Source organism: Furipterus horrens, unplaced genomic scaffold (genome assembly GCF_987537825.1).
Source record: "Furipterus horrens unplaced genomic scaffold, mFurHor1.1.pri manual_scaffold_12, whole genome shotgun sequence".
Lineage (NCBI taxonomy): Eukaryota > Metazoa > Chordata > Mammalia > Chiroptera > Furipteridae > Furipterus > Furipterus horrens.
In genome coordinates, this window is record NW_028327182.1 from 32,230,450 (window position 1) to 32,245,827 (window position 15,378).

The 15,378-nt window shown below is 37.0% G+C and overlaps 1 pseudogene; it reads right to left on the reverse strand.

Annotated features, from left to right (window-relative positions):
* Nucleotides 1-2,626: 2,626 nt before the first annotated feature.
* LOC149996001 (large ribosomal subunit protein uL6 pseudogene) lies at nt 2,627-3,270 on the reverse strand (annotated as a pseudogene).
* Between the last annotated feature and the right edge of the window lie 12,108 nt (nt 3,271-15,378).

The window sequence follows — 15,378 nt, forward strand, 5'->3', positions numbered from 1 at the left end:
CTCTCTCTCTCAAATCAGTAAACATATCCATGGGTGAATATTTTAAAAAGATGATATATAAAGTTTGGAAAATAACTCTTTAAAATAAGAGATAAACAGTAATAATAAACCTCCAGCTATTTGCATATTTTAAAAGATATAAGTAAAGCAAAAAGACACAGCCAGGCTCATCTGAATGTAGAATGAGTAAAATAATAATAATAATAAAACTTAAGAAGTAGGAGAAGTAAAAAGAAATAAAGACAGTTTATAAATTTTGCAGAAATTTCTGAGAAATATATTTTGTGATTTGTTTTGGCTAAGCTTTTTAATTCTTTGAAGTAAACAGAAACAGCAGAAACCACCTTGCCAAAGAGCTCTCACCATTTAAAGCTTTTTTGTGTAAACTGGAAGTTTTTAAAAGGAGTGTATCTTTAGAGATGAACACTATATTTTGAGGGATAAAGATGGGGAGAATTAAGATCATGTAATAGGTTCAAACAATGGGATACTTCGTACACTCCTGCACTAAACTCTTACATTTTCCAACATCCAGAGCAGGAGATAGAGGTTTATTTATTTTCAACTTTATTTGGTAGAGTTGATAATTAAAAATTATATACATTTAAGGTAATTCCATAATTACCTATACAGTGTGAAATCTTCATCAAAATCAGGGTAATTAGCATAACCACCTCATGCAGTTATCATTTGTGTGCATGTGTGGTGAGAACACTTAAGATGTTGTACACATAATACTAATACGAAATCGTATTAAGTGTAAACTATAATTAAAAATATTTTTTAAAAGGAAAGAAAAAAAGCAAAAAGTAGAGCAATACATAAGATGAAATATTAAGTGAGGTGTAAATACCATACAAGTATAGCTGGATGGTATAAAGCTTTAAAAAAATGAGAACAACAAAAAAAATCTACTCAACAAATTTCAAGTACACACTACATTATTAATCACTATAGTCCCATTGTTGTACATTAGATCTTTAGAATTTATTTATATTGCATAACTGAAACTTAGTACCCATTTCACCAACAGCTTCTCATTTGCCTCATCCCTCAGTCCCTGGCACTCACCTTTCTACTCTCTCTGTTTCTATGATTTTGACATTTTTTTGACTCCACATATAGATGAGTACTTGCTTTTCTGCATCTGGCTTATTTCACTTAGCATAATGTTCTCCAGGATTATCCACATTGTGTCCAATGGCAGAATTTTGTTCTTTCTTAAGACTAAATAACATACCATTGTGTGTGTAACTATCAATTTAATTTCTATCAGCAGTATACTAGGGTTCCCTTTTCTCCACATCTTTGCCAACACTTGTTAATTTTTGTTTTCTGATAATAGCCACCCTTACAGGGGTGAGGTGATATCGAACTGTGATTTTTTCCCCAGATCAATACATAACTTTTTAATAATTAAATGTATTAGGGTAACAATGATTAATAAGATTATATAAGCTTCAAGTGTACAATTCTATGCTACATCACCTGTATATTGCATTGGGTGCCCAGCATGCAAAGTTAAATCTGCATCCGTCACCATCAATTTGACCACTTTTTACCCTTCACTACCTCCCCACCTTCCCCCTCTGGTAAAGATCATGCTGTTGTCTGTGTATGAGTGTTTGTTTGTTGTTCATTATTTGCTTTCAGTTTTATATCCCACATATGTGTGAAGTCATATAGTTCTTAACCTTTTCTGACTGGCTTATTTTACTTAGCATGACATTCATGTTGTCACAGATAGCAGTATTTCATATTTTCTTATGTCTGAGTAGCATCCCACTGTATACATGTACAACATTTTCTTAGTCCACTCATCTAGCAAGACACTTTGGTCGTTTCTATGTCTTGGCCACTGTGAATAATGCTGCAATGAACATAGTGGTGCATGTATCCTTGCTAAAAAATGTTTTCAATTTTGGGGGATAGATTCCCAGAAGAGGGGTTGCTGAGTCACATGGTAACTCTATTTTTTTAATTTTTGAGAACCTACATACTGTTTTCCACAGTGGCTGCACCATTTGACCTTCCTACCATCAGCAAATGAATGTTCTTTTTCCCCCCACAAGTTTTCCAACACTTGTTATTAGATGTCTTGTTGATAATTACCTCAACATAATACAGGTCATATATGACAAACCCTGAGCTGATATCATACTCAAAGGTGAAAAACAAAAGCTTTTTCTCTAAGATCTGGAACAAGACAAAGATGTCCACTCTCACTACTCTTATTCAACAAAGTACTAAAAGTCCTACACAGACTAATATTTCAGGCAAAATAAATGAAAGGCATCCAAACTGGGAATGAAGTAAAAGTGTCATGTTTACCATATACATAAAAAAAACCCCAAGATGTCATCAAAAATATTATTAGAAACAGTCAACAATTATGCAATAAAGTTGCAGGCTACAAAATCAGTATACAAAAATCTACTGCATTCCTATACACTAACAATAAAATTTCAGAAAAAGAAATGAAAAACAACAATTTATTTTGCAATTGCAACAAAAAGAATAAAGTATCTAGCAATACAAGGCTTCGACTGCATCTTTAAAATAATCACAAATAAGTCTGAAGGATCATCTAGCATCTTGCTGTTTCTGTAGCTCGACAACTTTGATCTTATTCATCAGCCTTCTGAACTGTTCCTTTTTCAGAAATATAGACACCATCCAAAAATGTTCATCTTTTTTTAACTGTGGTGCTTCCTGAATCAAAGTAGCTGAATTGGATACAAGTTCAATTTTGTTCCCTTCAGGAATTAACTCATTTTTCTGGGTTTGAGATACTAAATAAGCAATATCTGAACTTATCTGAACCCTGCAAATGTATTTTTCATCCCAGAAATGTCTGATTTCAACAAAAGAACCATTTTCTTCAATAATGGCTTTGATGGGCAAGTGAGTGTACATAGACCTCATCTTGTAATGGAAGCCCAGCATTATATCCTAGATCACAGTCAGTACATGACTGCACATAATGCAAACGGTAACCAATTACTTTCTATTTCCCAACCATTTGTCAACCCAGAGCCTCTTTCTTTCTAAGAGACTGAGTTCCACATCGATGTGATTGAAGTTCTCTGCAGTGCCCCTGGGGCCCTTCACAATGAGTATGAGTCCCTTCAGAGTGATGTCAACATTCTCTGGAATGTCAACAGTCTGATTGCTGAGAATAGTCTCTATCCTCACAGCAGATGTGACAAAGAGAAACTGGTGTTTGGATTTGGATGTCCTGATTATTAGTGAAGTCAAGAACCTTTTCATATATCAAGGTTGATTTTTATACTAAGCCAATTTGTATTTATTTTAATGATACTAACAGAGAAACAGAGAAGGAAAACTCTGACTCCAAAAAACCTCCGCTGCCTTGTGGCATACCTCTTCAGGGGAAAGGCTAAGGGAGTAAACCCCGACAGAAAATCCGGAGCCGGAGTCCCTAAGGCGGTTTGACGTTGTAGTCAACACCGGCAACTCCTGCGGCACACCTGAAGCCAAGCTGTATTGACTCCGTCTTTCCCTTGGACCCTTCAGCTGCGAAGAGAGGGGGGGGTCTGCTGCATGGGCAACAGCAGACCCTCCATATCACCCTGCCCAGGCTCTGTAGCTTCAGCTTCACTGGAGAGGACACTCCAGCGTCATCATAAGATGTCGATTCAACACGGGAGGAGACAGATACCGTGTCACTCCCGAGTTGGACTGCACAGCCATTCTCGGCGGTGCAGATAGACTCTTAAGAAGCTACACCATCGTCTCTCGAGACGGACGGCTGCTGACGACGACGACTAACAGAGAAAATAATCTTTCTTACCTTAAAGTCAACTTTAGGATGCATAAACTTTAAATGAAGTGTGGAAAAGAAATTAAAAACTATTACATTCATCCTATATATGGTCTATAGATTCATTCTTATTTATTTTATTATCATAAGTCATATTAATCCTTTCAAAATGTAAAATGTGGTAAGTATAGTTCTGTAACCTTTTTAAGTGTGCGTACAACATTGAAATGAAAACACTTGATAGAATGTGATAACCTTTAGGCGACTCAAATTTATGTAATAAGTATATAGCTGTTTAGACTACAGAAATCTACAAAACGGGTTCCTGTTTCATAAAAAGGTAAATAAAAAGTAAAAACATTCAATTCTAGGAGATAAATATTTTAGGAAGAATTTGAGGTTCAGCTTCAGTCTTGGGTAGATAGGTAATGCTCAGATTAGCTTATGCACCTTTTAGATACAGAAAACGAAACAGTAAAAGGTGGATAAAGGTGTAAATGCACCTAAGCAAATATTTCTCAGGTCTATTTCTTCATTTATAAAGAAAGTCAGGAGAACATCACATAGAAAATAAGTTCAGGGAGGTATATAAAACATATACCTTTATTTTTGCATTTGAAGATGGCCTTTTAGAATTTTGGTGACACTCATATTAGCCTTCATCTGTCCTAGCCTCTTCAATATTCAACACAAATAGGAACTTTGTTGTGACTATGTAGGAACTTAAGAGATCATGTTCGGCAGTGACATGGAGTCGTTGGAAATAAGTAGTGAACAGGGAGACAAGATAAGGAAAGCAACTCCCATCTGCATTTTGTTCTTTTTAATATAAATTATAGTATGAGTTTTTTTTCTCAGCCACTATGGCTCATGAAGTCCTTAAAATATATGACAACTTTGTTGTTATGAAAGTTACATTTGCTTGGCCTAAAAATTATTCTTTAGTTGGTCCTTGTCCCTCTGAAGCCTGGAGCAGGAGCACAAATACTCCCAAATACTTGCAAAAGTAGTTTCGTGTTAAAAAATTCAAAGTAACAAACTCTGAGTGTTCTGAACTCAACTAATTATAGAAAATTGCCTTTTACTGATGAAGTAATCTACATCCAGATTTTGTCACCATGGTAAAAGCAGCTTCCTCCAAATTTGTTTTACAAGAAAATTGGTACTTTGGAAATGATGTGCACTTCTCTTTAGAGAAAATACATCTTTTGAAAATGATTTTTTCTTCAAAAAGAACTTATTGCTCAAAATTTCTTAAAATATATCCAATTTTTTATAAAAGTTCTCTTTTTAATATTGGTATGGGAAGATATTTTAGTGCCATAAGTAGTTTTCAATAAAATGAACACAACAAATTGTGATCTAAATCAGTAATGAGTGAATTTTTATATTAAAGTATTCATTTTATATGTTTGGAAGTGGAATGTGTTTCTGAAAAATAAAAAGAATTGTTGATTAAACTGAATCATAAAAGTATACATTATGAAATATAAATTTTCCTTTTAGCAAAAACTCAACTTTTACCAAGTTTTATCTTTTTTTTTAACTTGAAATCATCTGGCAATTTAAGCACCCAAAGAACTTTTGATTTGGCCAAGGAAGCAAAGTTACCTAGGGACAGAATCTGGCCTCTTGAGAAAACCTTGCCTGTTGTTCCCTTGCCCCTTCAATTACATTGAGCACTCTGGATCATCTTGAGAGTTAAAACTGAGTGAACAATGAATCTGCAAGTAATTTTTAGACCTTATATTTTAGGCATTTTTCAGCTCAAACGTAAGGCAGCATGATAAAGAGTTTGGCTTTGAAGGCTGGCAGATGTAGATTGGCATATTGGTTCTGACTCTCACTGACTTTGAAATTTAGGATTTAATTAACTTTAGGTCATTGTTTCTCATAATGGACATCCAGTAAAAGGTAGCTGACACATTAAACACATAGACTGACTAGTAAACTGGCATGTGGTTGCTTATATACATGAAAAAGAAAGATGTAAAATATAAAACATAGTGAATTGTGAGATGTAACACTTGGACTGAATCTTCAACAAACTGAATATTAGATAAAAGTATTCTGAGTTCTGATTACACAGCATGCTCTGGGCCTGAGGTTCAAGTCAAAGCAAAAACTGTGTAATCCTTGTCCTCGGTGGGAGTTAGGACAAGTAAACCAGCAATTACACTGTGGTGAAAAAAAAAAAAATCACAAATCCTTCAACCTTGATCCATTAAATAGCTTACTAGCTGTTAATATTGTTAGCCACTTTCCATATATCACATTAAGATTTAACCTCACATTGTCTCTTTTTCAATACAAAGTGACTACAAGATATACTGACCCATGATAATTTGCCCACTGGGAGAATTTCTCTTTTAAACAGGACTTCAGGGACACTTCTGAGTCTAGCTCAGCAACTCCAGGGCAATTCTGACTTGTGTCAATGTATTATGTAGAGCTATTTGCTATATAGTTTTCTCCTCTTAAGCCATCTAATGCAGAGAGTACTATCTGTTGTTATGGGCTGAAAGAGGAATGAGAGTGTTGCAGAAGAAGGATGATGAAATTTTGAATCATTTGCTTACAGAACTTTCTTACGTCTTCAGAACATCCAAAATCCTACTGGAAGGTACACTCTAATCAATAATATAATGTTGCTGATTGTGGCCAACCTCACAGTATGGTGGATCAATCGGCATTCATTTCATGACAGGAAGCTAGGTTCACAAGGTCATTTTTTGAAATGCTCACTGAAGGATATTTGTATTGATTTGGTTGATGGTGTGTCTGCAAGGCATTTGTTTGGTTACCTGGGCAACGTGGCATCATTCCCACAAGCAAAACTCAACGTCCTCCTCCTGGCCCCCAGGCAGTTCACAAAGGCATTGTTTGCTGTATGCCAACCTCTGATGTTTGTCCCCAAGGAGCACAGCTCAGTGCACAAGGGGCTCCCCGGTCCCATTCCTATGGCCTAGCTCTCTCACCTGGTGGTGCCTCCTGTTGCTGGTCCTTAGCCCACTCCTAGTGTTCTGGACTGGCTGCCCGTCTGCATTGACATTCTTAATATCTCATGATCAGTTAGCCCTCATGAAAGAATCCTGAAAATCAAAATGGTTTCTTATCCATTCCAGCCTCTGCTGGATATCATGAAGCCTTATCCTCCTTTTCTTGAGGAATAAAGTGCTGATTCTTGGGCTGTGCCACCCAGAATCCAAATATCCTCTTCAAAATCATAAAACCTCATTTTAATGGCAGCAACACAGATTAGCTATCATCTCTGAAGCATTTATCAAATTACTGGTGCTCTTCTCTCCAATGCAGTTGTCACTGACATTACAGAAGATACACCTACTCCAACATTACTAGCTATCTTATTATTCGCATTCCAGATTTCGATTCAATACTGTTCAATTCTAAGTTGGTTGAAGCACTTTTAATTGCTTCTTGGTCTCATTGGTTTATGATTTGATAACTAAACCCTAAAATTAAAAGTTGACCACACAAAATGAAGATGCTCTCTCAGAATGTCTTTGTTGTATTTATATTTTGGATCAGAATCTTCAAAACATACCTATACTGACAACTTTTTCTGAAATAAACTCATTTTCTCCCTCCTACCATTTCTCATGCAATATTCCTCACCTAAACAAATGGTAATAAAATTCACCAGTTTCTCAACCTGAAAACTTCAGCGTCCTTTATTTTTATCTTATACTCCATTTCATCAGCAAGTCTTATTGACTCTACCTGCAAAAGTTATCCTAAGTTCAATCATCATCTCTCTTACATTTTTCCATTTTGAAAATAGGATGCTCTGAAAAGCAGCTGGAGATGACATTTGAAACTGTAAATCAGAAGATATTCTTTTATTGTTCACAGCACTCCAATGACTCCTCATAACTCTAGAATAAAAGGCAAGTGTTTACCAGAATCTACAAAGGCCAAATCACCTGGTCCCTGCCTTTCTTGCATCTCATTTCCAATGTTTTATCCATATGATAGTCTCCCTAAATAACACTTTTTTCAAATATATATTTTTTTCCAAACTTGAGATTATTCACTCATACATATATCCCCAATCCCTCTATTCCTTCACATCACTCAGGTCTCTGCTTAAATTCCATGTCTTCAGAAAGGTCTTCCCTGATTACTCATCTGAAATATCACAGTACTGCTTTCCCACCACGTTCTTACCTATAATGCTACTTTATTTTCTCTTAATATTTATAGCACAAAGTTATCTTTATTTACTTACTATCAATATCTTATTGTGTTCCTCCTCTAAAGTGTAACCCAACGAGGGCAGGTTTCTTCATGTCAATCAACTGTTATACCCTCAGCAGCTGGACCTGTAACGGGCACATAGTAGGAGTACAAAAAATATTTGCTGAAAGACTGAAAAAATAAACAAATAAATAAACAAACAAACAAATAAATGAATAAAATATTATGGTCAAGTAAAAATATGAAACATTTCTGAACTAAGGCAGTGAGAATTAGACTAAAAAAGACAGAACAAAATATTGTCCAGGAAGAACAGATGACTAAATGATAAGATAGAAGAAGAGAGAAGCAGAGATCCCTTTAAATATCTTACTTTTTTGGTTTATATTTCCAGAAGATAATGGTAGCTTTATTCTATGAATGTTGACATAGATTGTGAATAGATTACCAATTTTCATGTGTGAGATGAAATGGAAGCTTTAAGGTTGAAAAAAGATAAAATAGTCTACTGGGAAAAAATGAAATTACTCTTAATGTAAGGTTCAGATAAATATCCAAAAGTTAATCATTAAAAAAGCAGGAAAAGATTTCATGTGTCTTTTTTATGTAAACAACTCAATATATGCAGCATACTCAGCGATGATAAGTTATTAAAAGAATGAAATTGTCAATAGAGGAAAAGATAGACTAAGAAAACAAATTTCAGTAAAGCAAAATTCAGCAGTATGGATTCATTACTGTTCAGAGATAAGAAATAATTTGGAGGATATGAGAAATTTGGCCCCTTGATAGTGTTCTCTGCTGTGTGGGATAGAAATAATTTACTAAGCATCTTCTTGAAATAGATGAAATATCTCTAGAGGGTATCTTCTCTATTCTTTCATTCAGTGGTCATCAGGCAATCTGTTGATCAATAATTAATTTTCTTATATAATTCAAATACCAGGAAGTGAGTTGCCCTAGCTAGAAATGTGATCACTGGATTAAATTAATGTATTAGATATCTGATTTATTTATCAATCTCTTGTGAATTTAGTTAGCATAAACCCAATTTTGGCATGCGAACTTAAAAAATCCAATCAGAAGAAACATGCAGTTTCTAGACTTTTAAACAAGAGTGAATATTCTATTCTGGATGTTATGAGTCTGATTATTGAGTGATCAGCCTAGCAATATAAGCTACCTATAGTTAACTGTACATTTCCTTTCTTTAGAAAAAAAAACTTTTTATTGTTTTTCTATTACAGTTGTCCCACTGTTTCCCCCATTGCTCTCCCCTGCCCCATTCCCTCCCAGTCAACCCCTACCCTGTTGTCCATGTCCATGGGTTATTTATACTAGTTCCTTTCTTATTTCAGCACATTGTCTGACTTCATACATATTTCAACCATGTAGGAATTGAGGATATTATTTTTTCTTAGAATAGTTAATGATTTATAGAATAAAAATAGGACCTAATATTGTGAAACTCTGATAATAGTTTAGGGGAAAAGTCATATAATACAGAAAATTTTTATACCTGAGAAGATATAATTTAGTAATAATTATTTCCCCCTTTTCTTAATTTTTCTCTGGTAAATAAATAAATGAAAAACTAAGCCTAAATTTTCATTATAAACCTTATATTCATAGACTTTCATTATGAATACTGGTTTAGAAATTTTGTCAAACTTTTTTTAACTGTGTCTAAATCATTGTTATTTAAATGCCCATTATACAAATTCATACTTAAAATCTCTACAATATCTTAAGTTCCTTAAAAATATATGCCCTATTTCATTTTTAATATTATACAGAAATTACCAAAATGTATAGCATATAATATGTAAATTAATGATTGAGTGTTGATGGTATGAAAGTTGTATAGATCAAGATTTCTTCGGTTGCAATCAATAGCACCTAAACTCAGCTAACTTAAACAAACTTTGAGGTATAGGGGTAACTCAGTGACTCAAAAAATAAAATTATGGAGTAAGGAGATAAAAATAAGTAGACTTAGTGCAGCTCTACAAACCTCAACATAATTGGAGTATATTAGAAAATATGTAAATAGAGAAATACTGTTAGTTTACTTTTTATCACCAGTGGTAACATCTTGGAACATTTTACTTTCATTCACTTTATACTCATAATTTTTTTTGTTCATCTCTTAACATCTTCATTTTAAATCCATTATGTTTTGGACTTCTAGCCAAGATAGAGGCATAGGTACACGCTTTACCTCTTCCCACAACCATCAGAAGAATTACAACTTACCTCCAAACAATAAACAACCAGAACTGCAAAAAAACTGAACTGTATGTTAAGTCCAACAACCAAGGATTTAAAGAAGAAATATTCATCCAGCTGAGTAGTGTGGCAGAGGTGAGGCAGCAGCAGCAGCTGGCAAAAGGGGCAGTCCCACATTTCCATTCCCAGGAGTGGATAAGCACCAAGAGGGACACCTGGGGAGCAATCCCAGCCCCAGGCCAGACCACATTACCCAGGGTAAAAGCCCTGGGAAAATAAAGCCTCATAACTTCTGTCTGTGAAAACCAGTAGGGGGTGGGGTAGCAGAAGAAATTGCCTGAATCTTAGAAGAGTCTGTTTCTAGGGTCCCTAGGATCCTAGAATGCATGAAAACCCACTCACTCTGGGAACCACCACCAGGGCAATAGCTAGAGGGGTGACAGTTGCATATGGGAAGTGAGTTTCGGCAGCCGTCCGTCTTGAGAGACGATGGTGTAGCTTCTTAAGAGTCTATCTGCACCACCGAGAATGGCTGTGCAGTCCGACTCGGGAGTGACACGGTATCTGTCTCCTCCCATGTTGAATCGACATCTTGCGATGACGCTGGAGTGTCCTCTCCAGTGAAGCTGAAGCTACAGAGCCTGGGCAGGGTGACATGGAGGGTCTGCTGTTGCCCATGCAGCAGACCCCCCCTCTCTTCGCAGCTGAAGGGTCCAAGGGAAAGACGGAGTCAATACAGCTTGGCTTCAGGTGTGCCGCAGGAGTTGCCGGTGTTGACTACAACGTCAAACCGCCTTAGGGACTCCGGCTCCGGATTTTCTGTCGGGGTTTACTCCCTTAGCCTTTCCCCTGAAGAGGTATGCCACAAGGCAGCGGAGGTTTTTTGGAATCAGAGTTTTCCTTCTCTGATGTGCCCTGACTAGAAGATCGAACCAGCGACACTTAGCTCGCAGGCCGACGCTCAATCCACTGAGCCAAACCAGCCAGGGTCCGGGAAGTGAGTAACTGGAAATGGGTAGAGTGTCAAGCAAGAGACATTGTTCCCTCTGTGATTCCTCCCTGACATTCAGTGTCACAAAGTGGTGAAATAGGTTGCCTCACCCTGGAGAATACCTAAGGCTCCACCCCTTACAACATAACAGGTGTGCCAAGACAGGGAGTGAAAGCAGCTCTACCTAATACACAGAAACAAAGACAGGGAGGCTACCAAATTGAGGAGACAAAGAAATATGGCCCAAATGAAAGAACAGATAAAAAACTTCAGAAAAAGATCTAAGCAAAACAGAGAGAGCCAACCTATTAGAGTCAGAGTTCAAAACACTGGTGATAAAGATGCTCAGAGAACTCACTGAGTATGGCAAATGAATAAGGGAAGAAATGAAGGCTACACTAAGTGAAATAAAGAAAAATCTACAGGGAACCAATAGTGAAGGGAAGGAAGCCTGGGTTCAAATCAATGATTTGGAACATAAGGAAGAAATAAACAGTTAACCAGTACATAACAAAGAAACAAGAATTTTTTTAAAAAAAGAGGAGAGAATAAGAAGACTCTAGGATATCTTCAAAATTGCCAATATATGAGTCATAGGGATGTCAGAAGGAGAAGAGGAAGGGCAAAAAGTTGAAAACTTACTTGAAAAAATAATGAAAGAGAATTTCCCTAATTTGGCAAAGGAAATAGACATGCAAGTCCAGGAAGCACAGAGAGCCCCAAACAAGTTAGACCCAAAGAGGACCACACCAAGATACATCATAATTAAAACACCAAAGGTTAAAGATAGAGTCTTAAAAGTAGCAAGAGCAAAGAAGAGTTACCTACAAAGGAGGACCCATAAGGCTATCAGCTGATTTCTCAAAAGAAACTTTGCAGGCAAGAAGGGGCTGGCAAGAGTATCCAAAGTGATGAAAAGCAAGGACCTACAACCAAGATTACTCTGTCTAGCAAAGCTATCATTTGGAATGGAAAGGCAAATAAAGTGCTTCTTAAATAAGGTAAAGCTAAAGTAGTTCATCATCACCAAGCCCTTATGATATGAAATGTTAAAGGGATTTCTTTAAGAAAAAGAAGAAGATCAAATCTATAAACATTAAAATGACAACAAACTCACAACTATCCACAACTGAGTCTAAAAAACAAAAATAGAAAAAAACTAAGGAAATAACTAGAACAGGAACAGAGTCATAGATCTGGAGGTCATTTGGAGTGTTATCAGTTGGAAGAGGGAAGGGAGAGAATGGGGGAAAAGGTACAGGGATTAAGAAGTATAATTTGTTGGTACAAAATAGATAGGGGGGGTGTTAAGAATAGTATGTGAAATGGAGAAGCAAAAGAATTTATATGCATGACCCATGGACATGAACTAAGGGGGGGGTAACTGCTGGAGTGAAGGGGGATACTGGGAGGAGGAGGGCATAGGGAAGAAAATTAGGACAACTGTGCTAGTGTAATCAATAAACTATACTTAAAAGTAAAAAATCCATTTATGTTTTAAATAAAATGATCATAAAAACAATATCATATTAAATAGGAACCTTATATATCCCCCTATTAGAGGGTGTTTATGATTTTTAGCTTTGTGAATTACAAAATAAAATAAATGAGGAGCAAATTACTATGCAATAGTAAACAGAGATGCAACAGCGATCATGTAGATTGCAGATAGGAGCCATTCATTAGCATGTGACAGAAGGAAAGTACTAGACTGGGAAAATGAAAACAATAACTTGACATTTCCCATGTGAGTTGTAATTGTTAAATTTAAAAAGTAAAACCTCAATTATCACTATTATTTCTTAAGTATATAGTCAATGAAGGCACATACATCAAATAACAATAACAAAATTATTTGCATCAGGTATAAATAGAAAATTAAAATTTCAATTGCAAATAAACCTGTAAGAATTTAGAAAACACGTTACAGTAAGTATTATTTTTAAATGGTATATTTTTAATAGAGATATAACACTGAAACTTGACCATGATAATAAGTTATGTAAAAAATTAAATGCAACCGCATCACAGATATGGTTTGGCACACACACACACACACACACACACATATGGTATTCAGCATATGGTTTAGTTTACACTGGTGTCATTTCAGGATCATGCTTTCATCCTCCTTTACTTGTCTCGTAATTTTTGAGGGAATGCCATACACAATGAATTTTACATTGTTAGGTATTGAATATTTTTACATATCTAAAATATTCTTATTTTCAATCCAGTTCGGTTACTTGAAAATAGTTTGAATCTCACATAGGGCCAGTTTGGGACTAATTTTACCTCACTACAGAAGCAATACCTTTTTCTGAGGACTCTTAGTCCTGCGTGGTTTACAATATTTTCCCACCTTGGTTGCCAGAACACAAACTACTCACTGCTCTGTTCGAGTTCTGGAAACTGGTTTCTCTAAACATGTTTCAGGTGGTTCTTTTCCTAACCCCAGGTATTTCCCTCAAACACAGGTTGACAGGTACTCAGCTGTATCCCATCTTTGAGGGGATTCTCTGCTGATCTCTGAAGCTCTGTTCTGTAAATCTCCTCCATTTATTTGTGCTAAAAACTGCTGCCTTGGTCTCCACAGACCCTCAGTTTCATCTTCTCAACTCAGGGTGACAGGCAGGATCTGCCTGGGTTCCACTTCTCTGTACTGCTTCCAGGAAAGTCTCTTTAGACAGTTAGTGGAGACACTTTTAGGTTCACTTTGTTTGTTCTCCCTTTCTAAGGACTCACTCTTTTGCACTGCTTCATGTCCAATATCTGAATCTGTGACTATGGTTTTATATAGGTAACTATATAAAGAAACAATGTGAGTATGTTTTAATATATATTTAATATATGTATAACTATATTTTAATATATATTATTTCCAGTTCTGTGTTGTCTCCTTGTTACTCCATTTGGACTAGAAAAGTAGAAAAGCAAGTCCTTTAAATGAGTTTTTATATCACCTGGAATACTTTTGTGAACAAGTACTTCTACACATCTTTAATATTTCTATTTGCATTTCTATTTAGGATTGTACTGATGTTGAGAAAAATTTACCAGGACAGATTCTAAGTGCCTTGTACCAGGCCAAGCACAGGTGAGATCTCTCTCTCTCTCTCTCTCTCTCTCTCTCTCTCTCTCTCTCTCTCTGTCTCTCTCTCTCTCTCTCTCTCTCTCAAACACACACACACACACACACGCACATGCGCACACACATGCACACATATATATATTTCCTCTGAATCCCCATACATGGCCAACACAAGCTGGGAATCCCATATGGATGTGTTCTTATCTACAACTTCAGCTTGGTTCACTGAGGATTAATGACATCTGGCTGTCAGAAGCACTTTATCCAGAGCAGTTGCTTCTTAAGAAGACTCTGGAACCTGGGGCCTTAGATCAAGCAGGTTGGCTCGAGAGGGTTGGGAGAACAGTTTACAGTAGTGGGACAATTACTATGCATCCTACACTTGCAGATCAAACTAGCACGGTGGCTGGGACTAGAGTTGGAAAAACTGTAGCCCTGGGTCCCCTGCCACCCTGTCTCCCATTACTGCCTCACCCACTGGTCTGCGTTAAGATTTGTAAAGACTCCTCCACAGCCAGCCCTAAGTGCTGGAACAGTGGGCAGTGTTCCCAGAAGTGGTCTGCGTCTTCTCAGGGTGACCCTGTGAGGCCACCACTGCACCCGCCCTGCTGGATCTGCAACATCTACTACACTCTCCTGGCCTTCTCTCTGTTTCTGGCTTTCTTTTGGTGAGAGCCCCTTCATCTCCTACCCCACACTCCTACATTGCACCCCACTGTAGGCCAGGCCAGACCACTGCAGGCTCCTTCCTGAGGCCCTTTGTAGAAGCAGCAGCACCGGTTGGGAGGTTGGTAGCACACTGAAATTGTAGGAGCTGAGCCCAAGCTCTTTGCACACTCAGTTCTAGGCCCCTTCCGCTGCTCTGCTTTGCTTTTCCCTGTCTGCCAGGCAGCCAGTACTGGGAGTGCAAAGGTGACTCAATTCTTCCTGCCTTACAGTCTAGGGCTATGAGGTGGGATGCCAGGCCCTTCTCGGCCAGTGCACACCCACCCCTTTCCAGGGCACAACTGATGGGGACACCCTGGCCTCGGTCACATGATGAAGCCTTCATAAAACTTTAACAAA